Source organism: Lolium rigidum, chromosome 6 (assembly GCF_022539505.1).
Source record: "Lolium rigidum isolate FL_2022 chromosome 6, APGP_CSIRO_Lrig_0.1, whole genome shotgun sequence".
Taxonomy (NCBI): Eukaryota; Viridiplantae; Streptophyta; class Magnoliopsida; order Poales; family Poaceae; genus Lolium; species Lolium rigidum.
Genome location: NC_061513.1, coordinates 293369382 through 293384333, shown reverse-complemented (window position 1 = coordinate 293384333; position 14952 = coordinate 293369382).

The window sequence follows — 14952 nt, the reverse complement described above, 5'->3', positions numbered from 1 at the left end:
TTCATACTTATCATCTGAGAATATGATTTAAATGAGGTTCCATACCTCATGCAATTTAATACTAACATGGTAGTGATTTAATGTCACCAAATAACTCAATATGAGATTTTATAGACCATGGTCACTACCTCATGTTGAATTACTTGAGACCAGATTTAAATGAGAGGAATACCTCTCATATGATTTAACACATAGTTGTAACTAAGTTAACAACTACTATTGAGGTGAGTTAATATCATCAACAATTCATATGAGACATATATGACCAGAGTCTCTACCTCATTTTGAATTGTTCATGACAAGATTTAAATGAGAGAAAAACTCCCATGTGATTTATTAATAGTTTTGGACAATATCTTTGACTAGAAATAGCCATATAGTTCTTTAATTAAGCTAGGCCATGATCATTCAAAGTAAGCATGGCATATTGTTGCGGAAACAATTAGTGTAAGTCAAAAGTGAGCTATTGGAGTTGGAATTAACTTAATATCTATTTTGGTTGATTTTTAATAATTATTTGAATAGGGAAAAGTCCATGCCTTCATCTTTTTATCAGATTATTTCTACAACAGATCTTGAAGTGGGACCAGTGGCATGTTGTAGAACTTTTAACTAGCTTTCCAACAATATGCAATTTGTTAAATTTGGCCAAGCCAAACAGATTTTATGAATTTTCAAAGTGGGGGTCAGTATTGAATTTGTTTGAAATGAATTAAATCAAATTTGACTAAACGGGCTGGCGGGAAAGAAACTGGGCCGAATCAGTTTGAAACGCAGCAAAGAAGAGTTGGGCCGGCCCAGCTAACGCTGCGGGCCAGCTGACAAAGGGGCCCGCACGTCAGCGAGCCAGGCTTACCGAATCGGTATCGTTCAACGTGCGTCATCGGATTAAAAGCAGATCGTGCGGAGGAGCGTCGTCGTCGTCGTCGGGAGGAGAAGCTTGCTGGAGCGGCAGATGTAGGGGGTCGACGGCCAGGTGGAGCTCCGGCGAGGGGCGGCGATGGTGCTAGTCGACGTTGTCGTCGACGGCGAGTCTCCTGGTACCGGTGGCGTCGCCGATGGTGCTCCAATTCGTCGACGGTGATCTCAGGTCCGCCGCGGGCTCCGGCGATCAATTGGGCGGCTCCGGCGAGTAATTGGGTGCGAGAGGTGGTCGAGGAGGATCAGAAGAGAGAGGGAAGCGAGGTTGGTGTGAGGAGTTGGGTGCGGGAGGTCCTCTTTCTATAGGCGCCAGGGTGCTGTGAGGCGCGGGCGAGGTCGACGGCGAGGTCGTCGTTCCAAGGCGGCGAAGGTGCAAGGAAAGGGGCGCAGGAGGTAGGCGACATCACGGCGGTACTTTGAGCATTAATGGCGCGGTACGGCGAGGCGTACGACTGTCGGGCGAGGGCGCGTACTGGCGCGGCCGAGGCGGGATCGCGTCGTCGTCTCCGGCGGCGGCGGGCAAGGGTCGCGATCTTGCGCGTGTCTGGCGGGATCGTGCTGTCCTGGCGATGCTCCACGCGTCGAGAGAGGGTCCAGGGCGGGCGCGAGGTGGCCGTGCTGCGCGTGGCCAGTGGTGCCCGCACGTGCACTGCTGCGACGTCAGCGGCATGGTCTGGGCGATCTGGGCACGCGAATGCCGGGGTGTGTCGGCGTCCTTGCAATCAACGGCGAGTACTGTCGTACTCAGGAGATCCAGGGGAACTTGGAAGACAAGGTGGTTGTGGTTGGGAAAGTGAGGAGAGGAGGGGAGCATGTCCATGTGTGACATGGCCGGCATGGCCATGCCATGCAAGCTTGGCTTGCCCTCCTTTGGGTTTTGATGCCAGGGAGTGAGAGAGAGAGGGTCAGGAGACAAGTAGGAGCAAGGTGGTGCACTAGGTTTGGGCCAAAACATTATTTTAAATAGGGTTTGAAAATATTCCATATTTGAAATTTGTAAAGTTTGCCCAAATTTGGTTGAGCTCCATTGGATTCAAAATTTGAAAGTGGTGAGTTTTGTTAAGTTGTAAATGACCAGAGACAACTAGGTGTGGTGGTGGAATTTTAAAAATCAAAGAATTGCAAAATTTGACAAAGTGGGATTGTTGCTCATATTAAAAAGTCTCAACTTTGCATGAGCATAGTTTTTGATCCAAGATGAATTTGGCAGGGTGGTCTTTACCAAAGTTGTTCACCTTGATGTCCTCTTGGATGACATGCAAAGACTTGAGCAAGTTTGGTTTGAAAATTTTGAATTGCAAGGGCTCAAAGTAGTGACCAGACTATAATTGGCAGATTTGACCAATATCACATGTGAGCACAATTTGAGTTTGAAATTCATTTGAATTGTGTATCTTTGATTCCAAAAGTGGTAATAAATGTTTAGTAACATAATACAACTAATGGTGAAGACCAAAATGATCTAGTTCAAAGATTTAGAAAAAATTGCATAAACCATATGTAAGGGTTTTGTGATTTTCTAACTTTTATTCTTTTATTTTTCTTTGCTTCCCTTTGACAAGAGTGAGGTTTATTTGGGGTTAGAATTAGTTGGGTGAAAGGTTCAAACCATTTTAGGACAATGGAGGTGGCTATGTCAAGATTTGATAGTTTGGCTAAGTGCCACATATGCCTCTATGCATAAGATGGATTTTATTTTGATTCTCACTTAAATTGGTTGGTAAGTACCTGGTTGAGTGTGTTGAGGTATTTCCAATCATCTACACAAGGTAAGCAAACAAAGTTTTAGTTTTTACACAAAGTAGCCATGGGCTTGCATATGCCCCTTTTTCTTATTTAAGATCACCTCTTCTTATTTTGGTTTTTCAAAGATTTGTGACAAGAGAGATGAGGTCTAGGGTTTAGTGGGGTTCACAATGGTTCACCACCATTTAGCAAAAATAATAAAGGTAGGGTTCAAGATTTACCTATTAGGGCTATAGGCCCACATATGGCTTTTTCTTTAATCTTGGTTTCTCAAAATAGATCCATTTGTATTTGAGAAGATCAAGGTTTAGGGTTTTCCTTATTTGATTTCTTTCTCTTTTATTTTATTGGGTTTGTGATCTTCACTTGATTACTTTAGGGTTTTAGGGTTTATCACATAAGCATAATAACACACATCATGGCAAAACACAAGTATTAGGTATGAGCACTATGCATAGCATCCAAAGTAAGAAAAGTTTTTGTTGGTTCTCATTTTTGGAAAAAGGAAATTCATTTTCTCTTTGTTTTGAAATTTGGGGTGTTACAAACCCTTCCCCTTAAACAAATCTCGTCCCGAGATTTTAAGAAAAGTTGGGTTCCTAAGAGAGATTGGGCGATATGATTTAACAGGAAGACATACTTGGCATGGCCTGAGGTGCTTCTTGGGCTTCAGTGGCAGTCATGTTGTAGTAGCGGCCGTTGTTGTTCTAAGCAATCAGCTGTAGTGCAGCAATGTTGGCCTGGCGTTCAGCTCTCTCGTCTTCTCGGTCGGCCATCATCATCTCTAGCATCTGCATCATGGCGTCTTGGGTGGCGCTGCGGGTTGGTGGGGCCATCTGAGTATCGGAGTAGATGATAAGATAAGAGGGAAATTTCTACGGTTTGTTTTGAATTTAAGTTCACAAGTTCAAAACTTGAAAATTGAGTAGTGTTGAGGGGGTAAAAACCAACAACACTTTTTCATTCATACCAAATATCACACATTACAAATCTAACACACCGTTGGTTTGAAGAACCATTCATTCGCTCTACGATACAAGGGGATCCTGATACAACTCACACCTACTTAAGTGCTGGGGTGATACTACTATTCCGGGTGGATCCTTCGTCTTCACGGGTGCTGTGCTTGGCGAGAGGCAAGGGCGTTGTCCAAATCCCTGTGGGTTTTGTACAGCCTGAAGTCCTGGTGTGCTACATAGGGGTTCATCTCCGTGTGCGGGGGCATGGTCATTGGTCTTCCCATGGAGTCATGTCTTGGGTAGTAGATGAAGCGAGTATTCTTGATCTTGTTCTCATTTTGTCCACATAGACGGAAAATTGCTTCTTGCATAGCTCTGACTAGTCCTTCCTCCCAAGTGCTTCCCGTTACAGAAAACCAGATGGTTTCCCATACCGGGGCTCCAAGATTTCTTCGTAGATCAGTAGAAACTTCCCACCGAGGGGGTTCTCCGGAGTGGTTGTTGAGGGGTATTCCGAAGAACTCGGGATACGGGTGTCCTAGATATTCCACTAGTTGCTTCAAATCCTTTTCGAACCTTAGGTCGCCTCCGGGACCAAGCTGATAGATCTCCCATTGGTACTCCATCTGTGAGCAATTAGGATAAGTAAGTTAAAGAAGTAGTCAAGTGTGCAAGATTTTATGTAGGCTTGCAAAGAAAGTAGAGTATAGATTTCTCTTTTTTGAAAAAGATTTCAAGGATAAGAGTAAGAACAAGTTTGCACAAATATTCACTTCATTGGTTTTTGAAACTAAGTTTTTCAGACGTCCATTCTAACTAGGGTCTCCTAAGGTCAAACAATGGCTCTGATACCAACTTGTCAACACCCGGATTTTTAAGTCCAGATGCCTGTTATGCCATACATCGCAATCCCAGGAATATTGTTGTTGCGAGACATAACGAGTTGAATATCATAAGTCATCATTCATTACATACCATAGTCGTCTTACAAATAGGGATCACCTGATCCAATATTACAATAATAGTTGAACTATTGTTTCAACACACATCACAAATACATAGCGGAAGCGTAAAGATAAGGGACTCTCTAGTCCACAGGCCAACGCTTGACGTCAGAAGATTCCCTAGTTGTCGTAGGCGTCCCGCTGGTCGTCCTCTTCATACTGCTCGTTCTGCTTCATAGTCCGGCCATTTGAATAGCCGGGGACAAAGCCGTGAGTACTTTAAAGTACTCGCAAACTATTACTAATGTAAGTACTAGCAATTCTAGTAAGGGGAATGCTTAGTTCTAGTTTCTTTTGCATAAAGCCAATTTTAGTTCGCAAGTATTTGAAATAAAAACTCTTCATGTGCTAACTAACTCAAGTGGGAACATTAGTGTCATTCCCACAACTCAATTGTATTTCAAAATCACCAATTCAATTTCAAATCACAAGTCACCCTTCACATGTCACATTTTTGAAAAGTTCTGATGACGGAACAGTATGGCCTTTCCAACCGTCCATAACCGTGGACGCGGCTATTCGAATAGTTCTACACTCTGCGAGAGATCGTACACTTGTGCCACAACATTTGCAATAATCCGTCGGGGTTAAGCGGCCCTGATTTATCACACTCCGTGTGCGGACTACCAACCATAACCTTTCACTTACATACCCTAGTATAGGCATCTCTCCCCATGAGCTTGGCCTCCCGAGTGAAGACAAACCGTCGGCTCGGGAACCGCACGAGGCTTGGGCCGGACATTCACCTCATATTCACGTCATATCACATCATTTCATATCTCTTTGGAGGCAGCCCTTGGCATAACCCCGATGACGCTTGTTTAGAGGGAACCCATACTAAGATATATAAACTTCTAGTTAAGCCCTACCCATATCAGGTATTGTGGGGGTACTTGTAAAATTGGAATGGTATCGCATCCGAACCCAACCATCAGTTTTGGTAAAATTCACCAAGTCATTCACAAGTCATATTCACCTTCAAAATCTTTCAATAGAATGACTCATCATTCCAAGGTTTTCAAAGTCATTTCACACACACAAATTCCCATCTAGAATAGCCAATTTCAATTTAGCACTAGCAGCTAGGTATGAGGGGTGCTAAGTAATTTGCTTTGCTTCTAGGCTAACTTTGATACTCTTGTACTAATCCAATACTAACCCAGTGAATCATGAATCAAAAAAATACTTTGATAAAACAAAAGTAAATAAAGCTTGTAAGGTAAAACTGGGACATAGGATCATAAGCATAAATTAAATGAAGTAATGCCTTGCTCATGGTGAGCTTTGCACTTTGCAAGAGTATTATCTTGCAACAATAGAACTTGCAAAGGTGTTAGCTTGCAAGAGTATAGCTTGCCTTGGTGGTTGAGGTGGTCAAAGTGGTCTTCTTCTCCTTGAAAGTAGACTTCCTCCTCCTCTTGATACTCCTCGGTACTAGCGTCTAAAATACGAAATACGGGGTACAATCACCAAACAATTCATTGGCTATTCTAAAGATCACATGTATTCACACAAACTATTCTATTCACACAATTAATACAATTTGGTGCATTGGTGGTCTTGCTTGAGGAAAAATAATTTCCTCTCATTTCATATGTACATGATAGTTTCCATATAGTTCTTGATGAATAATTTCCTCTCATTGAATCTTCTTTAAGATTTAATTTCTCAAACAATTACCCATGAATTCAGGTTGCCCTAAGTCAACCATTCATCATCATCATTTGAGAAAATGATTTAAATGAGGCAAGAGATACCTCATGCTATTTAACACTTCTACAAATGATTTAAAATCTCCAAATATTTCATATGAGAGCATTTAACCAGGGGTCCAAACTTCATATGAAAGTACTTGGGACAAGATTTAAATGAAGTGAAACACCTCATATACTTTACACAAATTAAACTAGCATCACACATTACTATTAAGTGGATAGGTGTGTTGTTTTCTTATTTAAAAATAATTTCCTCTCATACTAACTTAGGTGTTACTTTTAATTACTTAGAGAAATAATTTCCTCTCATTATCTTATTAAGATTTAATTTCTCTTATGAATAAGATATGACCTAGATTGACCAAAGTCAACCTCTTCATACTTATCATCTGAGAATATGATTTAAATGAGGTTCCATACCTCATGCAATTTAATACTAACATGGTAGTGATTTAATGTCACCAAATAACTCAATATGAGATTTTATAGACCATGGTCACTACCTCATGTTGAATTACTTGAGACCCAGATTTAAATGAGAGGAATACCTCTCATATGATTTAACACATAGTTGTAACTAAGTTAACAACTACTATTGAGGTGAGTTAATATCATCAACAATTCATATGAGACATATATGACCAGAGTCTCTACCTCATTTTGAATTGTTCATGACAAGATTTAAATGAGAGAAAAACTCCCATGTGATTTATTAATAGTTTTGGACAATATCTTTGACTAGAAATAGCCATATAGTTCTTTAATTAAGCTAGGCCATGATCATTCAAAGTAAGCATGGCATATTGTTGCAGAAACAATTAGTGTAAGTCAAAAGTGAGCTATTGGAGTTGGAATTAACTTAATATCTATTTTGGTTGATTTTTAATAATTATTTGAATAGGGAAAAGTCCCTGCCTTCATCTTTTTATCAGATTATTTCTACAACGAGATCTTGAAGTGGGACCAGTGGCATGTTGTAGAACTTTTAACTAGCTTTCCAACAATATGCAATTTGTTAAATTTGGCCAAGCCAAACAGATTTTATGAATTTTCAAAGTGGGGGTCAGTATTGAATTTGTTTGAAATGAATTAAATCAAATTTCTCTAAACGGGTCAGGCGGGAAAGAAACTGGGCCGAATCAGTTTGAAACGCAGCAAAGAAGAGTTGGGCCGGCCCAGCTAACGCTGCGGGCCAGCTGACAAAGGGGCCCGCACGTCAGCGAGCCAGGCTTACCGAATCGGTATCGTTCAACGTGCGCCGTCGGATTAAAAGCAGATCGTGCGGAGGAGCGTCGTCGTCGTCGTCGGGAGGAGAAGCTTGCTGGAGCGGCAGATGTAGGGGGTCGACGGCCAGGTGGAGCTCCGGCGAGGGGCGGCGACGGTGCTAGTCGACGTTGTTGTCGACGGCGAGTCTCCTGGTACCGGTGGCGTCGCCGATGGTGCTCCAATTCGTCGACGGTGATCTCAGGTCCGCCGCGGGCTCCGGCGATCAATTGGGCGGCTCCGGCGAGTAATTGGGTGCGAGAGGTGGTCGAGGAGGATCAGAAGAGAGAGGGAAGCGAGGTTGGTGTGAGGAGTTGGGTGCGGGAGGTCCTCTTTTATAGGCGCCGAGGTGCTGTGAGGCGCGGGCGAGGTCGACGGCGAGGTCGTCGTTCCAAGGCGGCGAAGGTGCAAGGAAAGGGGCGCAGGAGGTAGGCGACATCACGGCGGTACTTTGAGCATTAATGGCGCGGTACGGCGAGGCGTACGACTGTCGGGCGAGGGCGCGTACTGGCGCGGCCGAGGCGGGATTGCATCGTCGTCTCCGGCGGCGGCGGGCAAGGGTCGCGATCTTGCGCGTGTCTGGCGGGATCGTGCTGTCCTGGCGATGCTCCACGCGTCGAGAGAGGGTCCAGGGCGGGCGCGAGGTGGCCGTGCTGCGCGTGGCCGGTGGTGCCCGCACGTGCACTACTGCGACGTCGGCGGCATGGTCCGGGCGATCCGGGCACGCGAATGCCGGGGTGTGTCGGCGTCCTTGCAATCAACGGCGAGTGCTCGTCGTACTCGGGAGATCCGGGGGAACTTGGAAGACAAGGTGGTTGTGGTTGGGAAAGTGAGGAGAGGAGGGGAGCATGTCCATGTGTGACATGGCCGGCATGGCCATGCCATGCAAGCTTGGCTTGCCCTCCTTTGGGTTTTGATGCCGGGGAGTGAGAGAGAGAGGGTCGGGAGACAAGTAGGAGCAAGGTGGTGCACTAGGTTTGGGCCAAAACATTATTTTAAATAGGGTTTGAAAATATTCCATATTTGAAATTTGTAAAGTTTGCCCAAATTTGGTTGAGCTCCATTGGATTCAAAATTTGAAAGTGGTGAGTTTTGTTAAGTTGTAAATGACCAGAGACAACTAGGTGTGGTGGTGGAATTTTAAAAATCAAAGAATTGCAAAATTTGACAAAGTGGGATTGTTGCTCATATTAAAAAGTCTCAACTTTGCATGAGCATAGTTTTTGATCCAAGATGAATTTGGCAGGGTGGTCTTTACCAAAGTTGTTCACCTTGATGTCCTCTTGGATGACATGCAAAGACTTGAGCAAGTTTGGTTTGAAAATTTTGAATTGCAAGGGCTCAAAGTAGTGACCAGACTATAATTGGCAGATTTGACCAATATCACATGTGAGCACAATTTGAGTTTGAAATTCATTTGAATTGTGTATCTTTGATTCCAAAAGTGGTAATAAATGTTTAGTAACATAATACAACTAATGGTGAAGACCAAAATGATCTAGTTCAAAGATTTAGAAAAAATTGCATAAACCATATGTAAGGGTTTTGTGATTTTCTAACTTTTATTCTTTTATTTTTTTTTGCTTCCCTTTGACAAGAGTGAGGTTTATTTGGGGTTAGAATTAGTTGGGTGAAAGGTTCAAACCATTTTAGGACAATGGAGGTGGCTAGGTCAAGATTTGATAGTTTGGCTAAGTGCCACATATGCCTCTATGCATAAGATGGATTTTATTTTGATTCTCACTTAAATTGGTTGGTAAGTACCTGGTTGAGTGTGTTGAGGTATTTCCAATCATCTACACGATATAAGCAAACAAAGTTTTAGTTTTTACACAAAGTAGCCATGGGCTTGCATATGCCCCTTTTTCTTATTTAAGATCACCTCTTCTTATTTTGGTTTTTCAAAGATTTGTGACAAGAGAGATGAGGTCTAGGGTTTAGTGGGGTTCACAATGGTTCACCACCATTTAGCAAAAATAATAAAGGTAGGGTTCAAGATTTACCTATTAGGGCTATAGGCCCACATATGGCTTTTTCTTTAATCTTGGTTTCTCAAAATAGATCCATTTGTATTTGAGAAGATCAAGGTTTAGGGTTTTTCTTATTTGATTTCTTTCTCTTTTATTTTATTGGGTTTGTGATCTTCACTTGATTACTTTAGGGTTTTAGGGTTTATCACATAAGCATAATAACACACATCATGGCAAAACACAAGTATTAGGTATGAGCACTATGCATAGCATCCAAAGTAAGAAAAGTTTTTGTTGGTTCTCATTTTTGGAAAAAGGAAATTCATTTTCTCTTTGTTTTGAAATTTAGGGTGTTACAAAAGGCCCACGGAAGAATTAGCCGGCCCAAGTAAAGCCGGGCTATGTAAAAGCACCCGAAGGCCCATCACTATTGCGAAAAGGCTTATAGCCGCAACTGCTCGCATGGCGCGAAAATGATTCGAATTTTTAGTAGTGTTAACACGGAAGCCGACGAGCGGGTCCCATTATCAGTGGTGACGTGGCGAGGGAAGGCCTTACAACCCAGGCAGATATAACGGTTGGGGGCTTTTTATAAATTGTAGAGGGCCCTACTAGTGAGGTCCTTCTTCCTCTCTCACTAAAATAATTTGTATTTCTATTTTTATCTTCTTTTTCCTCTAGCTCGTTGACCCATCCCGGCCATGGACATCCCGAGCCACCACGGCTGACGTCCGGCTGCGGCGGCCGCCGGTGGAATCTGGCGGGCGCGGCAGGTGCTCGCGCGGGCTTCTACCGGCGGGCGCGAGTACTTGGTGGGCTCCGACGGCCGTGGGTGAGGTGCCGCATGGGCGAGCTCCAACAAGAGCTAGTACGGGACGGCTGCTGCGAGCTCCGATAGAGGGCAGCCACGGCAATCTCGCGGTAGCTCCATAGTTTAGCTCCAGAATTTTTTTAGTGACAAGAGAATATTCAAAAAAAGGCCCAAATGTATAAACCCTTCTAACATTTGTCACCTTACGTGTCAATATCGTTGCCACGTTCCCACTGACAATGGGACCCGCTGTCAGTTTCCGTGTTAACACAAATAAAAATCCAAATCAGTGCATATATATTGCAACGAATTCTTCTAATACTGGTGGATTTTTGCAATTTAGACGAATATTGGTGGTTTGTCGAACTTGTCATTGAATTGTGGTGGTTTTTTGGAATTAACTCCACTGGCGATGTGCAGCTGGAAGCGAGCGTCGGTGAATAGTCCGTGCGACCAAGCTTAATCCGCCGGCGGGCAAGGTGGTTTTGGGCGGCCGTCGGATTAGACCAAGCTTTTGCCACCGTGAAAGCTACTTTGTACATATGAGAATATAACTCATGTAATTGTTAATTAATGCCAACTTGTAAACAATAGGAAAATTTAACCACCAATTAAGTAGAGCAACTGATGACTAAAGGCAAATGAAACGTATAGTTCACCTTGCAACTAATATCATGCATGATTTGGGAGGATGATGATGAAAGCTAGAATCTAGGAGTAAAATAGTTCACCTTTCTGCATATTCTCGTGTTTACCATAGGCAAAGTCACTGCAGCTTTTCATAAAGCAACATAATACACAATTTAGACTGGCTTTAGTTTGGCATACGATCCCCCCTACAAGTACTATGTGTGTTTCGGGAACATAAAGTGTTAACTAAATCTTTTTTAAACAGAAGGCCCTAGGCCCGGCTTTATATATAAAGCCAACACGGCAACCACATAGTAGCGATACAACACACACCCCACAAGCTGGTACCTCGAAAGTGCTGATACCTCAATACAAATACGACAAATCTGGTGCCCATGATAAACTCAAAGATGTAAAGGGAAAACTAAAGCACGAAGAGCGGGTGAGAGAGGCGGCGTGCAGTCGTCGACGGCGTCAGTGTCCTCCAGCCTGGATCCGCGCATGTAGCCTCCTAACCTCGTCCAGCGCCGCATCCAACAGTGGTCGGTCCCTCGGTCTGACCAGTACCCTCCAGTTCTGCATGTAGATAGACATTTTGAAGATAGCGTCAGCCGGGCTCGAGATGAGGGAGCCCTCGATAGCTAGCTTGTTGCGGATGTTCCAGAGCGCCCAGCATTGCGCTGCGAAAGTAAACCAAGCTATCCTACGGAGTCTACCCGACAAGCCGTTGGCCATGGCGACAAAGTCCGCAGCCCCTGCTGGGTTCCATGGGCAGGAGAGGAGGTCCCTGATTCCTGCCCACATAAATTTAGCGATGTGGCAAGTGAAGAAAATATGGTCGCAAGTTTCCCATTCGCCACAGAGGGCGCATCGCCCATTCGATGGCCCATGCCGCTTGACTAGTTGGTCCCCGGAGGGGAGCCTCCCCCGGATGAGTTGCCAGAGGAAAACCCGGATTTTTGGCGGGACCCTAGTGCGCCAAATTTCCTTGAAGTGTGCAATCGTCCCTCCTCGGGACAACTTGGAGTACATCGAGGAGGTGGAGTACTCCCCAGATGGCTCAAGCGCCCATCGAACCACGTTAGCGCCCTCATCGGCTGGCGATAGGTCGAAGATTCTGCAGAGGTTGCCCCATTCCACCCTCTCAGCAAGGCCGAAGGTGCGCCGGAAACGAATCGTCCAGCCACCGTTGGACCTAACCCCTTGCACGGTCGCAAAGTGGTTGTCGCAGCATGCGAACAGCCGAGGAAAGGTAAAGCGAAGGGGCCCCGTGCCCGTCCACCGATCCAGCCGGAAGTAGGTCCTGCGCCGCTGCGAACCTGGTGCTTCGCACCCAACTTGAAGTACCATTTGATCTTCTGGATGGCGTTCCATAATTGTGATCCTTTGGTGGGAACCGCCGGGGAGAACAGGTCGTGGTCCCCCAGGTACTTGGCCCTAAGAAGGTCTGCCCATAGGCCTTCCTCGTTCTGATAGATCTTCCAGATCCATTTTAACATTAGGGCGATGTTCATGAACTTGGTGTTGAGGATCCCCAATCCTCCAAACGCACGTGGTTTGCACACCGTGGCCCAGTCCACCATATGGTACTTCCACCCACTCCCTCCCAAAAGAAGCGGGAACGGTGCTTGTCCATTAACGCATGAGTCGTGTCATGCAATAAATAGAGACCCATTGCGAACAACGGAAGGCTGGAGAGGCAGGAGTTGGTGAGCTCCAGCGTGCCAGCTGATGCAAGGAACAGACCCTGCCAAGGCTCCACCCTGTGGCCAACCTTCTCAGTAAGGAAGTTCCAGTCAGCCACAGAGAGGGGGCGATCGCTGACAGGTAGGCCGAGGTAGTGTAACGGCAAGCTCCCCAGCTTGCAGTTAAGAGCGTCAGCCACTCTCTAACGTTCCAGGTCGGAGACCTCGGTCACGACGACCTCGCTCTTAGCGAAGTTGATCTTAAGGCCTGACATATTCTCAAAGCAGAGAAGCAGGAGCTTAAGGTTGGCCAACCCAGTATCGGAAGGTTCAATCAGAATCAAGGTGTCGTCCGCATATTGGAGGTGGGTTATCCCCCCGGGGATCAGGTGGGGCACCACACCCTTGAGGTGCCCAGAGTCGGTGGCTCTGGCGATGATAGCCGCCAGGGAATCCACCATGAAGTCGAACAAGATCGAGGAAAGATGGTCCCCTTGTCTCACACCACGAGTGTTCCTGAAGTTCTCCCCAATAACACCATTCACGTTGACTGCAGTTTGGCCACCCGAGACCAGCTGCATCAAGCGATGAACGATCATGGGGGAGAAACCCTTCCTCAGCAGAACTTCACGGAGGAAATCCCAGCTGACTCGATCAAAGGCTTTCTCGAAGTCAAGCTTGAGAAGGAGGCCCTTGAGTTTCTTAACCCTCAACTCATGGGCGATTTCATGAAGGGCGAGCACGCCCTCGTGCAGGCACCTCCCTTTGATGAAGGCCGATTGGCTGCGGTCAATAGTCCTATGCGCAAGAGGGGCGAGGCGGGTAGCGTAAGCCTTAGCAATGAATTTAAAAATAACGTTTATTAGAGCAATAGGTCTAAACTGCTTGATGGTGTCCGCCCCTTGCACTTTCGGAATAAGAGAGATGACTCCAAAGTTAAGGCGTGCGATGTCGACCCTCCCTAGGGAAAAGTCATTGAGGATCTGGAGGATGGGTCCTTTAAGAATGTCCCAGAATTTCTTGAAGAAGAGGACCGGTAACCCGTCAGGGCCCAGGGCCGAGTCTGGTTTTCATGCCCGCAAGCACCTCGTCCAGCTCGTCCGGAGTGAAGGTGAGCTCCAGACTCCTGTTCTCCTCTTCGGAAATCTTCTGGACAGAGGGCCAGAGGTCCTGAGCTAGGGAGAAAGCCCTTTCCTCCCCCTCAGCGCCCATAAGGCCGTGTTAACTAAATCTACTGCAGTACTACTAGTCTAATCCACTGCAACTGCTGGTTGTCGTCTTTCTTCCGCTCCAATAGTTGGACCAATAATATGAATATATGCACTATTACCAAAATAATGATGGGATCGCTGTTGGCCTCAGGGGTCTACTCTACCCCGTTGGTGTTTCCTCGGGATCATTCACTTATTATTAACTCAAAGAGGACAGCAAGAGAGAGGGGCGGGCTGCACTTGTATCATCCTCTCTCATCGATGGAGCCACAATGAGGACACCATCCGAACGGTGATCTGCTCTCATCCGACGGATCCCGTGAATTAGGACTAGGAAAACAAGCCGGAGCAACTGAGTTGGGAGAAAATTTATATATTCTCACTCCGCCGTAAATGCAAAATCTCTTATAGTAACTATAAGGAAGGTTGAAAATATCTTAATATGTTCTGTGCAGCTTTTGATGAGCGAAGACGCTCTCTTATAGGACGATCTTTAAAGAACACACCTATATGAATGACAATGTTGGTCACACTGTAGGAGATTTGGGTGAATCTCGAGTAAGCTCATGAAGGGCTGAGGAGTATGACTCACAAGATCCACCCGAGAAGAACGCTACAGCAACCTAGTACCGTGTCGGCCGTGAGTAAAACTTGCTACACAAGGCTGATAATTCAAGGCATAGTTCATTGTTCAGTTGTAGTCAGGCGTAGCTCCTAGCCTAAGTGGAAGTTCAGGTATATTAAATAGTGATAGGAACTAATGTGCCTCTGAGATCTCGTGGGGGATTGTTGGATGTAGTTAGGCTCCATCCCAGTAAGGCATCCCTTATAGCCTACAATTCCTGAAATCTTTTGGCCCGTCAGGTTCACAGCTTGGGGATAGCCTTGGGGAACAAAGTTTAGTCCTACATTGCAAAATGGGATGGATTTGGGCTGGTTTATTAGAGCTGCTCTTTGATACGTCTCCGACGTATCGATAATTTCTTATGTTCCATGCCACATTATTGATGATATCTACATGTTTTATGCATACTTTA